Source organism: Triticum urartu, chromosome 7 (genome assembly GCF_003073215.2).
Source record: "Triticum urartu cultivar G1812 chromosome 7, Tu2.1, whole genome shotgun sequence".
In the NCBI taxonomy this organism is placed as follows: Eukaryota; Viridiplantae; Streptophyta; class Magnoliopsida; order Poales; family Poaceae; genus Triticum; species Triticum urartu.
In genome coordinates, this window is record NC_053028.1 from 18,249,429 (window position 1) to 18,264,241 (window position 14,813).

A 14,813-nucleotide genomic window follows, 5' to 3' on the forward strand; every position below is an offset into this window, starting at 1 on the left:
TGTGTTCGTTCGAAGGCTACAGAAAGACCACAAAGAGTAGTGTTTCTTTTATAGACTGGTGATGGTTGGTGAGCACATTATTTATTTCACTCATTTTCGGAATTTGCATCGTACTTGAGCCTTAATTGCCCTTGAGGGATGGCTACACATGTGCTCTGCCACCACTTCTTTGTCTCACTCTAGCCTCTACACTCAACACCAAAACAATGGTCAATGTTATAGCGTCATATACCATCTGAAATTTGTGGAAGGAGTGACATCCTCGAATCTACATCAACGCTACCCACTGCCCCTTAGTGAGCTGGCCTTCAAGATTCCAATTGACGTGTCATCTTCGATTACAGGAAAGAATGTGGCCTACAACCTTTGGATTCTTCTTTGCTTCTAGCCATTCATCCTTGCTTTGGCAGATAGAGGAAACCCATCAATGTGGTACATGACATAACAAGGTTGATGAAGATGGCTCTGGATATATATTTTTCCCTTCCGCAGAGTACCAGAAAAGGATTATAGATTGGATTGACTCGTTCCAGTCGAGGTAGCAGCATAAAAGTTCTTCGGCAATAGATTTGACGTTTTTGGGGGTATATAGACAGATGGCCAAAGATGCGTCCAAAGGGTACCAGTAGGCCCCACATGCCCTAGTAGCCTTCCCGAGACCTGGGCGCGGGGTATTGGCGACTTGTTAGCCCCGACGGCCCGTCTTTGCAGGTTTTTGGCTCGAGGTGTTCTCCACCTTATGAAAATCTTAGTCAAGATATTTTATGATTTTTATTGCTTCGTAAAATACTTTTTCTGTAAAGCAAAAAAACAACATTTGACACTCTGGCAATAATATGTTGGTCCAAAAAAGTGAAAAACGTTGTATAGAAGTGTGTATAAGTGTAAAAAAATATAGCATGAACATGACACAAAAATTAGAGTTACCTTTTGGACGTATCAATGACATACAATTCAAAGTGTTTTTATGAACATGACTTCAAATTTAGCCGTCAACTATTATTGCACTTTGAATTGGAGAGGAAAATAGTGAGCCATTTTTTATGAAGTGATATTTATTTTCTTCCCTCTTCAATTTAGCCACCTTGTATTAGTTTGTCCCTGATTTGTACCAGAATATTGATGTCTTCTGCCATTACCTTAGCTTTACCGCTACATGCCCTCCTCAGAAATACATGACAGAAACCTCTTTTTACATCTTACTTCCTCCATCTAGGATTAAAGGGCCCATAAGCCACGGTAAACCGTTTGAATTTACATGGCTGCAGCAATTACATCGAACGTATTTTTCCTCGCTTCTACTCCAATTTGCTGAGTTAATTACAACTGAGAGCATGCATCCAGTAAAATCGTTCCGGTCAATACACCCGACCAGGCATTCAAGCTATTATAGCTAAGAGCATGCATGCAGCCAATTAAATTGCTGAAATCATTTAAGCTGGATGGAGGGGGTATATGATTTTTTAAGATGTGTTTCCATATTCCTCCCATCCATAATTCTCAATAAATTACATATCCAACCCATCACAATTCTCACTACTATTTCCCATCTCTAGCGCCACGACTCTGTTCATGTTTGTTTGACTGCTCGTACAATTCTTATAACATAGGTAGATGCTACAAGAAGTAGCGACTCTGTGTTTTATAAGTGTTTGTCATGCTCAGAGTGAGAAATATTGTTGAGCACATTAGCTATCCATCAATTAATTTAATGACCAAATATTGGAGTCTGGTCATACCGGAACCTTTATTTCGCTTTCTCTACAGAGGTTTTGCTACGCATGTCTGCTCTGCTCCATTGTCCCCAGCTAAGCTTGGCATGCACACTCAATACTGAATATCAGTTCTTGTGGGAGATGGTGCATTTGGATCTTGTACAAAATAACAGACCCATGCTCCCATTATAACCTCACACACAATCTGGATTTTGAGGAATGAGTGAAATTCTTGGATATCCAAGATCCCGCCTCCAGCCCCCTTTCATCAGCCTTCGATTGCAAATGAGGTGGCTCCCCTGATTCTTGCAAGAGAGTGGTGTAGTGCTATCTTTCTTCTGCGAAGACTTCTCCACTTTTGATCTTGTTAGGCTGTAAAACTTTTCCCTACTACAATGAATGGCAGAGCTTTGGCTTATTTGGCATATTAACTCAAGAAGCTATAGTCTTGTTCCATGCTAGTCGGGGAACAATATTTCTGTCTTTGGAGTTCGGTCCTGTCATATTGGATATTGCAGTTACAGATTTGGACGTTCTAGTTGTGTGTCTTTTCATACCATTAGCATGTTGGCATGTAGTTCTGCTACTGATTTTAGCATTCGAGGATCAGCAAACATGTGTTCTAATGGTTATTGGACATGGCAGGCACAATGGTTGATTTGAAATTTGAAACCATCACATCTCTGCATAAGAGTGGTTCCAAATATTTATCGATCATATTGATTGCTGCTCTTTATGTTCATGCTGTTGTAAACACTAATTATATGTACGATAGACATACTGAGGACAAAGCTTGAGGGACACGTAAATGATCCTGCCGTGCCTAGTCTGTATCTCAGTCTGTCTGTTGACTGCTCAGTTTAGCCTGCAGGCTTGCAGTCTCTGAAACTGCCGATAGTGTGCAAACATGGTTACTAACTAAACAGAATTCCAAAAAAAATATGGATGGAAAACACTGCTCCTCCCAACAAAAACTGAGAATGTCGGATACCATTGTGAGGCCTTTTTGTTAGTAATTTACGAAGCAAAACTCATGGAAATCGCAGAGTTAATAGCATATATGGCATGCCTATGCCTATTATTTCATCAACTCAAAATTCTTACAGAAAATGGACAACAACAGATGCGATCATCATTATTCATTTATAAACAAGCACAGACATAGTGGCAGCAAGAATTTGAGAGCAATCAATCATCTTCAAGAAAACAGAGTACTAAAAACAGAGTAAGTCTGTATTTAGAATTGCAGGTCTTCTCATGAGGTTGATCAGCCACGCCATTCCATGGTGTTCCCTAGGAATCGGATTTTTCATCTGGGCCAATAATTCCAACTTGTATCTTTTATGTTGATTGTTGCTCTTTTATGTTCATCCTGTTGGCATACTTAGGACCAAGCTTGAGGGACATAAAAATGATACCAGTGATTGCCCCTGAAAGCCACCGAGATGTCGGTCTGTATCTCAGTCAGTCTGCTGACTGCTCAGTTTATCCTGTAGTCTCCCCATGCTCTATGAAACTGCCGACAGTGTGAAGCAATGGTCACTAATTATGGATGAAAAATACTGCCCATTCCAAAATAAAAATATGGATGTCGGACACTGTCGCGAGGCCCTTTTGCTGGTAAACTATATTTTGCAAAGCGAAGCAGATGAAAATCACAAGTTAATACAATATTGTTTCATCCACTCAAATTTGGTGGGAATTGGATAAACACAGATGAAATCATCATTCTTTGTCTACAAACAACCACATACATTGTGGCAGCAACAAATGGAGTGTAATACACCATCTCTAGAAAGAAACAGAGTACTAGAAAACAGAGCAAGTCTGTATTCAATATTGCAGGTCTTGTCATCAGGCGATTCCTTTCCATGGTGTTCCCCAAGAACCGATTTTTCATGTGGGCCAACACTTAAACTCCTTCTGAGATCTCAAAATGGCAGTGCAGCTTGCTACTTGCCTCTGTTACATTGAAGCCCCAAGATCAATGCGTTCCTCTTCCATTCAGAGCTAAGAAATGTGGACATGCCACCTTGCACCATATTTGAGGCCAGCAGTCAGCAGAGAACTTGGAGAGCTGAACGTGATGGCCTATTGCAGCATAACAGTACGTATATAGAACTTAATTGGTATTTGGTAGTAGCATCTCGTGTGGTGTAGTCCATTGCATTTTCAACGTCTTCTCCCTAACTAAGATCAAATACAGGGCATCAATTAGTACATATCATCAGCAGATGCATGCATGCAAACTGAAAATGATACCAAGAACCATAAGTATATGGAAAATCCAACATGACAACATGAAAAGGGGATGTAGATGAACTGACCAGTTATCAGGGTGATTACAGATCACACTTAAGAAGATTCTCATCAGTAGCAGATGTATGCACCATGCTAAAATCTCATCTGCCAGAGTTGCCCTAGCTCCTCCTAAATATCAAATAATCCTGACATTTTGAAATGCTACATATTGTGAACGCTAACGTTTGTCTTGCATATACACAGATAGAAAGTAGAAACAGAAGTTTAGCCGATGCACATCTCTACTACTTCGATTGCTTATACCTTCCTCCAGCTGGCTCCCTTCTATTATACAACCTTCGCCGAAAATCAGGTAATGTGCCGCCATAAGTCGCATTGATTGCATCATGAGCTTGATCATGCCATGCTCCAGCTTTTCCTAGGGTTGAGAAATTCTAACTTCCTGTAGAGTGTGTCAATAAAGTGGTACCTCAAATAATAAAGAACAAGAGGAGCCCAAAGAGTCTAAGACACCAAACTGATATGATAAAGTACTGCTTCTGTTTCGAGAAGAAAAGTAACAACTCATAGCGAATATCATACTGAGGAAATAAAAGGTGAAAGCATAGTCAGAGCAGAAAACCATGGATATAAAAAGACATTCACCTGCAGGCAGCAGCCTGGGAAACTTGATACTATATGATAATTTGTACATCAGTACAAGATGTGTAAGGTGTTGGAGATGCCAATGAAATATGTGAATAGCTACTACCTACCTGATCAGTGCAGATTTTCTACGTCGATCAACCAACGAATCTCCAATGATTAGATTGCTTGCATGTTAGGATCCAATTGGTGGTGACTGATCTTGCATATTACTACTGTTTTGCTTGGTTTTCTCACATCTTCATCCTAGATTATGAAGCTACAGCACGAGGGAAGTACTTGACGTGCAGACCATAGATTAAATATATATTACTGGATATGCACACGGCCTTCCGATAGACGTTATAGTGTTCGACAAATGATTTGTCGGTTAGAACTCACTCTTATGGGCCAATACATTAATAGTGTTGGCCGAATAGCATGTCACATCTTACCAATAGATGCGCATATTTGCTTCTATCTCATTGTGGCACCCCTGTTTGGATACAGTGAACTACCATTGTATTCAGACGGAAGGCCGCAAACGCCGGCAAAGGAGATCACTCTGGCGTGTCGTTTTACAATCCATGTGTAATGGTATACAAGACACTCGATAAAAAAAGTGCTTTAGAGATCTATGTAGCGTTACATCACGAACTAACATGCTTCAAGATCAACATTGCGAGGTCGAAATGGTCTAAGTAACCAAGGTGGCTACTTTAGATATGACTGCAGCGAAAGCTTCTACAATGATAGCGGCATGGTGGTAGCGTGTCTCCATTCCACAGGGATCTGACTGGGTTACTCTCTCACCTAGTGTCGCGTTGACTCCTCCTTAATTGCTTCATACATGGCCTATGTTAAATTCCATGAGTACAGTGAATGTACTCGCAAGGAAAACCTTGTAGAACCACCCAAGCAACACTCCAAGTTACTCAAGCATGAAATTGCTCTCACACCAACAATCATCAAGCACTACCTCGTACGAACTTCTACCAAGTGTTATCTACTGAAGTACAACAATAGTACCACTATAAAGCTTAAATAGCGAATAAACTATTGTGACTACGATAAGCTTAATATCTGTCCACCGATGTGATCATTCTACGCTCCGATTACTAACTTGGGGTGATTAGTGCTAGATTAAAGTCATTCTAAGAAGGTGATCAGGCCTAGTCTAAAGTTATTCCTCCAATATTCCCAATTTTATTATTATTATGATTCAATCATCTTTAATACTGAGCTCACTAGCTCACAGTCACACTCCCAAATGGAACCACCTTCATCTTACACCACTCGCAGATTGATAAACCTTATGTCATCCGCTTGACGTAAATTTGTTGTTGTCCTATGAAACTCTGCGCTTGGAGGCTCAACAATGTCTACAAGAATAAACTTGCATAGTAGACATCAACAGGTAGGAGGGAAAAGTTACACATTGACTGCTAGACAATTTCTCCAAGTAGGGACTAAATTGCAAAAAAAGTTCATCAAAACAAACCCATGTGGGATCTACTATCGAAGAGCACGTCGCAAGGATTCCAACGGTGAAAGCGGATCTTAATTCAGATGTTCTGTTGAAAAGTTATGGCTTGTTAAAATTTTGAAAATCCAAATTAAATATGTGTGCTTTTTTGCTTTTCCTTTGACAGCTATTAGGTGGGGACAAGCGGGAAAGATATCTTCTAATATGTTTGATGAGACATGAACTTACTAGGAAGGGAAGGCTACAACAAAGCACAAATGAACCAAGGATTGCTCCTGAGACGCATCCCGCAAAAATTGATCCAATTTTTAGAATATGAAATTCCTCTTCTCCCCTTTCTAATTTCTCTAGCTATGTAGCCACCTTGTTGTAGAGCTAGTGTTTGCTGACGTGTACGGCCCTTTCCTGTGCAGTTGTGATCATCTCAATATTGCCGCTACCTTCCGTCCCCCAAAACACGTGAACTACACCTATCCATATGTCTCATATTATTTCTCAAGATGATGTGTTTCCAAATACCTCCCATTCATATTTCTCAATGGATTGCATTGATCCAACTCATTGTTCTTGTCACCGTTCTCTCGCTTGGGATCTTGACTCCATATGTGTTTCTTTGGCCACTAGTACTATCCTGATAACATAAAGGCTACAGGAAGACCACAAGGTGGTGTATCTTTTATAGACTGATGAAGGCTCATGAACACATTAGCTGTATATTCATTTCATTTTTGGAGTTTGCATCGTACTTGAGCCTTAATTGCCCATTCTTGAAAGAGGTTTGACTACAAATATGTGCTCTGCTACCACTTCTCCTGCTCACCTTGGCCTCTACAATCAACACCGAGTTGCCAAGCTTGTGGAAGACGAGCATACACTAAAAACTAGAACAATGCTCAATGTTATAACATCATACACCATCTAAAATTTATGGAAGGAGTGACATGCTCGAATCTACATCAACACTACCCGCCACCCCCTTAGTCATGAGGTGGCCTTAAAGATTCCAAATGACATGTTATCTTTGTATGCACTAACAAAATAGCCTACTGATCCCAGCAAACAATATGTCCTACAACACTACGATTATCTGTTGCCTCTAGCCATTCATGTTTCCTTCGACAGAGAGAGGAAGGCCATCAATGCGGCCCGCAACAAAATAAGGTTGATGAAGATGTCTCCAGATATAATTCCCCCCTCCCTCAAAGTGTCGAAAAAGGACTTCAGATTGGAATGCCTCGTTCCAATCGAGGTGGCGGCGTCTGGATTCTTCAGTAAATAGATATGCTGTTTTTGGGCGTATGTACACGGAGGGTCACCGAGGCATTGGAGGTGTACCAATGGGCCCCACAAACCCTAGGCCTAGACCTGGGCGCAGGGAAGTGGGGGCTTGTTGGTCCCGGCAGCTCCCCTTTGCTTGTTCTTGGCTCCACAATGTTCATGTTATTATGAAAATGTCCATCGGGATTTTTTTTTTCTGATTTTTATTGCTTCACAATACCTTTCCTTGTAAAATAAAAACAACAATTGACACTCTCGTAATAATACATTTTTTTCTTGCGAATCTCGCAATAATTTGTCGATCCAAAGAGAGTGATAAAATGCTGTATGAAAGTATGTATAAATGGTACAAAATATGGTATAAATATGACAAAAATTATAGTTATGTTTCAAACATATCAGTGGCATGCGGTTCAAGGTGTTATCGGTTGACTACATGTGTGATGCGTATTGTGTGTAAGAGCCACAACATGCCTCACGTCGTTGGTGTCACATTCCAGTCACTCGTCCTAGACGACCCGATACACCCACCCACGGTTACTCAGGAACAGGAGCCACACTCCTTTTTCAGCCGAGCAGGAGACACAACGATTCCAACCACCAATGTGGTTTGCAGTAGGTATATATTCCCAAGCACCCACCCCCGCTCCCTTTTCCAGTAAAATGTAAAGAGGTTTTTTAACATGCTCCCTCTTACCTTCCCTTTTCACAAAAGAGGTAAGTGTATAAAATACATCTGGCCGTTGATTGCATTAAATAGTGGGTTTGATTAACTCTTACCTTGGTCTTGATTCCCAACAGTAGTATTAATAGGCTTTTGTTAGATGAAAATAGGTTGCCATCTATGGGTGGAGGAGGTGGAGGGGAAAATACCGAGACATTTCTACAAAGTGAAATTTCTATTCTTGCCTTTTCAATTTAGCCACTTTGTAGTATTATGTCCCTGATTTGTAGCACGACCTTCATGACCTCTACAGTTACCTTAGCGTTACTGCTACATGTCCTCCTGAGAAATAGGTTGCATAAACCTCTTTTTACATCGGAAGTGTTTGGCCACGATTCTGCTCCAGTTCGTTGTGTTAATTACTACTGGTAGCATGCAACCACTAAAATCGCTTCGGTTAATACGCCCAACCAGGCATGCAACCTATTATAGCTGGGTATACATGCAACCAGTGAAAAAAAAACTCCAGAACATAAATGACCCACTGAAGCCCATTAGACACATAGCCCATCAGATTAAAATGGCCCACTGAAGCTCATTAGACACATAGCCCACCTAGGCCTTTGCCCACGGCCAGGTTTAGCCCGTTTAGCTCCCGAAGGCTCGTCTGTGTCCCCGGTCCAGCGCCAGCTGTTGGATCACAATCGAACGGCTCGGGACGCCTCCCAGAGTAACAAAATCAGCAGCCGGTGCCCAAAACCTTCGTCTCTTCCCCCGACTTATCTGCTCCCGACGAGAGAGGCAACTCCATCCATGGCGGCGCGGTGGATGCATTCAGCAGAGCAAAGTAAGTCTTGCCCGATCCTCCGTCGACCATGGCTACCGGCGACGCGTGCATGGCGTCCGGGAGCCGAGCGGCGGTCAGTCTCCTGGTCTTTGTCTTGGTCACTCTGCTGATTGCTCAATTAAGCGTGCAGGTTCGTGAAAGTATCGACAGTTGAATAGGGAAATATGTTCAAAAGTTACAGATGGCCTCCAAAATAAACCTATGGATTTCATATGCCGCCGCGTGGCCTTTTCCCAACAAACTATAATTGGCCAAGCGAAACCGGTGAGAATCACAAATTTGATGGCCTATATATAGCAGGCGCATTATTTCATCAACTCGAATTTGGTGGCAATCATCATTCTTCGTTTAAACAAGCACATACATAGTGGCAGCAAGAGTTTGAAAGGAATTGATCATCTTCAAGAAAACAGAGTGCCAGAAACAGAGTAAGTCTGTATTCTCATCAGGTTGATTTTGTACTACAGGACTGCTCGGCTCCACACTGCCGACTCCATGGAGTCAGAGTGTTTGCTGCCGTTCCGGAGTGGAAAGAATTCAAACAGATTCTTAAATTTGCGGGACTTGGATAACAACACATGTAATCCTCATTCTTTGATTACAAGCAAGCACAAGCATAGTGGCAGCAGAAAATAGAGAGGAACTAAACATCTCTGTAAAAACAGAGTACTAGAAAACAAAGTAAGTCTGCATTCAAAATTGCAGGTGTTCTCATCAGGTTGGTCAGAAGCGATTTTTCATCTGGGCCAACGGTTGCAACTTGTAAACAACTTCTGAGTAGCAGTGCAGCTTGCTGCTCCCTTCCATTACATTGAAGCCCCGAGATCAATGCGCTCCTCTTTCATTCGCAGTGGAGCAATGTCGAGATCCCTCTTAGCTGCACATTGCACCATAACAGAGGCCACCACTCAGCAGAGAACTTGGATGGCTGAAAGTGGTGGCCATTGCATCATAACAGTACGTATATGCAGCTGATAGTGTGGTGTAGTCAATTGCATTTTCCACGTCTTCTCCCCAGCTGAAATGCATATACAGGGTATTAATTAATTAGTACAATACATATCGTCGGCAGATGCATGTTCGCAAACTGAAAATGATACGAAGAACCTTAAGTATATGGAAATCCAACATGAAAACATGAAAACGGGATGCAGATGAACTGACCAGTTATCGATGTGATCACATTTACACTTCAGAACATTCGGTATCTTTTCCAAGCACCCTGCTCAATTCTCATATGCGAGAGTTGCTTCAGCTCTTGCTAGACATCAAGGTTCCTGTCATATTTGGAAATGCTACCACTTGTGAGCACTAATTTCTCCCCAGCATATACAATTATACACTGAAATACAGAAGGAACATGAGGCTAGTCGGTGCCTACCTCTGGTACTTCCATGGATTATACCTTCCTCCATTTGGCTCCTTCCTAATTATACAACCTTTTGCTGGATTTTTGAAATTCTATCTTCCTGTAAAGTGTGGCAACAAATGGGTGCTTCAAATATAGAACAAGAGGAGCCTAAATGGTAATAGATGGTGAGAGTCTAAGACACCAAACTGATATGATAAAGTACTGCTTCTGTATGGAGATGAAACAAACATCGTCAGAAACACAAACAAAATAGAGTGAAGCGAACTGAGGGGGATTTAATCCAAAGCATGGCGTTTCATGGCGACTACCTGAGCGAGATCAAATTGGTCTTCAGCGCAGATCATCCTCGCTGTTAAAAGCAGAAGAGAAATAGATTGTAAGTGTATAGTAAACATCACTAGCTCACAGCCACTGAAGGGAAGAAAAATTAACAGCTGGCTGACCTGTCGCTCCCCGTCGTCATGACCACCTCCTCTACTGCTGCAGTTGCTTCCTCCACTTGCACTGCTGTAGTGGAGCCTTCGGCGAAGTCACCCAGGTCGTGCAGGCTCCGTTCCTCCTCATATTGCAGTCGCAGCACGGGATGGTTGGGGTGCGCGTCCACCTCACCTTGCAGCGCACCAAGCTTTGCCACTTGACCATAGATACCAAATGAAATCTCCTTGAGATTTGGAAGGTGTTTGATGCCAGTAATCCCTGATTTCAAGCTGCACCATTCCATTTTGATCTTTTCCAATTGGGGCGAGGTACCCACCTCGAATACCAACTCTCTCAGTTGCGTTAGGCACGAAATATCAAGTCCCCTGAGACTCGGGAATGTTTCTGCTCTGAAAACCAGTTTCTCCACAACATAAGACTCCCAACCAAGACGAAGGAGCAGGAGCTTGGGCAGTGCGCCTAGTATTTTCATGCTTTTGTCTCCATCCTTCAGATTGCTCCACTCTATGTCAACCTTCACCAAATGTACCAGATCCCCAAACCAGTCAGGCATCTCACCGAGATCTCCTTTCAAACTCAGCTTCCTCAAGAGAGGGGGAACAGAGGAAATAGAATGCAACCACTTGAGACTGGTGCTCCGAGAAATAACACTCACGCTAAGAGAACAGAGCAAAGTGAGTTTCTCAATAGATTCAGAAAGTATCTTGCTCTTCTGCTTGCTTGCCCCTACTGTGACACTTAACTTTCTTAGCTTTATAAGCTCCCCGAGCTCTTTCACTGCTTTCCTGCTAGTCCGTTCAATATCCACAATCTCTAGTATCTCTAACTCCTTTAGGTTGCTGATCCCTTTGGGCACCCTCACGCCAGCAGAGTTGGTCAAACGACCAGTCCATGCCATGTGAATGAGCTTCATAATTTCCGGATGACGCACCTTCGTACTAACTAAAGGAATGAACAGAATAGGCATGCAGAATGTGGACAGGAACCAGGTTATAGGGTAAAGTAAGTATAAATTAGTATCTATACCAATCTTGCTACAACGGAGGCTACGAAGGCTTTGTAGTTTAGTGATCTCAGTTGGTAGCGATGTCATGTTGCCATTTCTCATGTCCAAAGTCTGCAAGTCTTGTAGTTTCCCTATGGTTCTTGGGAGCTTGTAAATATAATTTTCACTTCCACCAACATGGACATATTTTAAATGACGTAACAACCCTATGGTGCTGATATCTTTTTGTTTGATTACAAAATGGGCATCATGAAGATCTAAGATTCTAAGCATCCTAAAGTCAGGCGAACATAGTGAAGGTGTCGGCTTCATGGGTCTCTCATCAAACACAGTCAATGATCGGACATGGTTCCAGTCAAAGCCTTTATTTGGGCACCAACTGCCTTGCAGTGCTATATGACGGAAGTTATCCCCTGCTATGCTGGTTTCATTATCCAATGTAGACCATGCAAATTTTTCATCTCTAGAAATTGAGATCATAACATCCCGAACAATATCGGGAACTCGGCAACTCTTGACAATTCCATGTATGTTCACTCTTGCTGCCTGAATCAAGCTTCGGTTAATTAGGTCGATAAAGTAACTATTCCCAACATCCTCTAAACTCACCCCACTCCTGGCAATAATAAACCCCTCGGCTATCCATCTTTCCACTACCCGCCTCCTTTTGATTTCAAAATCCTCAGGAAATATTGATTTCAAAATCCTCAGGAAATATGCTTAAATATAGAAAACATGACTTAAGATGAGAAGGCAAGTGGTTGTAACTCAGAGTAACCATCCTCCTAATCGCTTCAAGGCTACCATTTCTCTCTAGCTCTGAGGGGAGCTGGTCATAAATACTTTCCCACTCGTTAACCATTCTAGTGGCAAGCATGCCTCCTATTGTGAGTATAGCTAGGGGTAACTGTCCAGACTTTTTGACTATCTTAGTAACTATTTTCCTCATGTTTCCATCTTTTTTCATTTCTTCCTCACTTTTCCTAGTCTTCCTTAGTAGCAGATTTATGGCATCATTTGTTTTCAGGGGTTCATGGTGGTAGATAAGTGGAGTAGAAGATTCCAAAGTGCACTTCTTAGCTAAGCCAAGATCTCGTGTTGTTACCACTATCCGGCTACCTTTGTTGTTACTAGTAGGAAAAACAACACTTCTCATCCAATTCCAATCATCTATGTTCCACAAATCATCAAGAACAACAAAATACCTCTGCCTAGGTAGCTCTCTCTGAAGATAGTTGGTGAGATTCACTTCGCTCCCAACATTCTCTTCAAGTTGCTTCTTCAATGCATCACTACCAAAAAGTTCTTTGATCATAACTTTGAGAAACTCCGTCCTGACAAATGACTGAGAGACAATAATCCAAGCACAACATGAAAAGCTTTTCATACTTTCATAAACCTTCCTTGTAAGAGTAGTCTTACCCAAACCACCCATGCCGACCACACATACAACCCAAGGAGGGCCATTGTTGGCATGGACATGTAGATGATCTATTAACTTTTGTTTGGGTTCGGAAAACCCCACAAGTTCAGCTTCATCAATGTTGCTCGCTGACTGGTTACGAATATCTTCCATGCAAGAATCCCTCTCATCTGCTGCTCTAGCAAATTGGTTCTTCTCAATCAGGTTGTATCGTGTGTTCCTGTTGCTCACTTCTTCAACCCTTGATTTGAGATCGCGAATTTGTATTGCGATTCGATGGCGATCTTTAAGCTTCATCAGCTTCCTCGACAAGCTTTGACTCGCCACATGCACCATGAATTCACCAAGGCAATCTTCAATATTGTATGATAGGTCCCTTACTTGCTCTGCCCACACCTTCAGTAGCATGTCTTTCTCTTTCATTCCTTCAGCAGCCACCAGGAAAGCCTGCATCGTTGCTAGCTCGTCTTTGATGAACCTGGAAAACAAAGGTTCAAAAAAAAGTTAGAAGTTAGAACAACCATTGGCGACATCTGATAGATCGTATTATCGAACAATATATGACGAAATTTGTACCTTCCTGAACATTGACCTAGCTGCAGATGTAAGTTTTGTAATGCTAATAGTTTAAGTAAACTTAATGGTGATGTTTCAAGCATTCATAGACCTAATCCGTTTCCGCTAGAACGGGGGAACTGATGTTTAAAATGAGATGGAGGCTCTTGGTTGATAATTCGATGTTAGAATTCGAACAGGTGCCCCAGGCAAAAATAAAAGATCCGAAGAGGTGAAACTTCACAGGCCAATCTTTTATGACTGAGTTATTCAGTCTTTCGGTTTTGTAATTTGTTCGTTCCAAATTAAAAAAATTTGGACATTTGTGACTGTACTCTCATAAATAAAATAGGATTGGACCCGAGCTAGCCACGTGAAAGTTACCAGATATCCTTACGCACGCCCATGAGGAGGCTCATCTCGTCAGCGGCGGCTGAGGCGGCCGTGCTGATGGCGCCGCCCAACATTGACCTCGCCATGCTCATCACCGTCTCGGCCATCTCCGGCCGGCGTCTTCCCCTTCGTCACAACTCACCGATCGAGGTCGGAACAATTATGAATATTGCTCTAGATCGGAAAAGAGGACGTGATGTGAGCTGAGCATGCGCTACACTTGGAATGCGCTCTGATTTATACTGGCAAGTCATCTCGAAAGAAAGGCATCTTACTATGGGCACTCTACTGCACGTACATGTGTCCTAATCAAATAATTGCAGTGTCCCGTCATGTTTCTTTGTTGGTTGGTGTGTATCACAATTAATCTGGTTGTTGCGGCTTAGCCATCACCCGTACACAAGGAAAAGGAGGCGAGTAATTGAAGAGCACATGGCCCGCCGGCCATACGCACAAGACCAAATAAAAGGGTAGGCAGCGTCCGGATACAGCAAATCCGACCACTCAACGCCTGCAGACAGTAACCGGTCACGTCTCAAATAATTGATTTGATAATCGAATACCTCAAATTAGAAATCTCAAATTCGTCCTATTACATGCAACGTAAACCTAATCTGAAGCGGAGCTCGTCCGGCTTCGTCGTGTCTATGTCCGGCAGCTGGCTGCTTCCCTCAAAATGTTGGTCCGGTCGCCTGCGAGGTAGAGTAGGACATGGGACACGGACCAGTTCACGGGACTGAAGGCACCGCC

At 42.4% G+C, this 14,813-nt stretch overlaps 1 pseudogene; it reads right to left on the reverse strand.

Annotated features, from left to right (window-relative positions):
• Positions 1 to 9,403: 9,403 nt before the first annotated feature.
• On the reverse strand, positions 9,404 to 14,303 carry LOC125521720 (annotated as a pseudogene).
• Between the last annotated feature and the right edge of the window lie 510 nt (positions 14,304 to 14,813).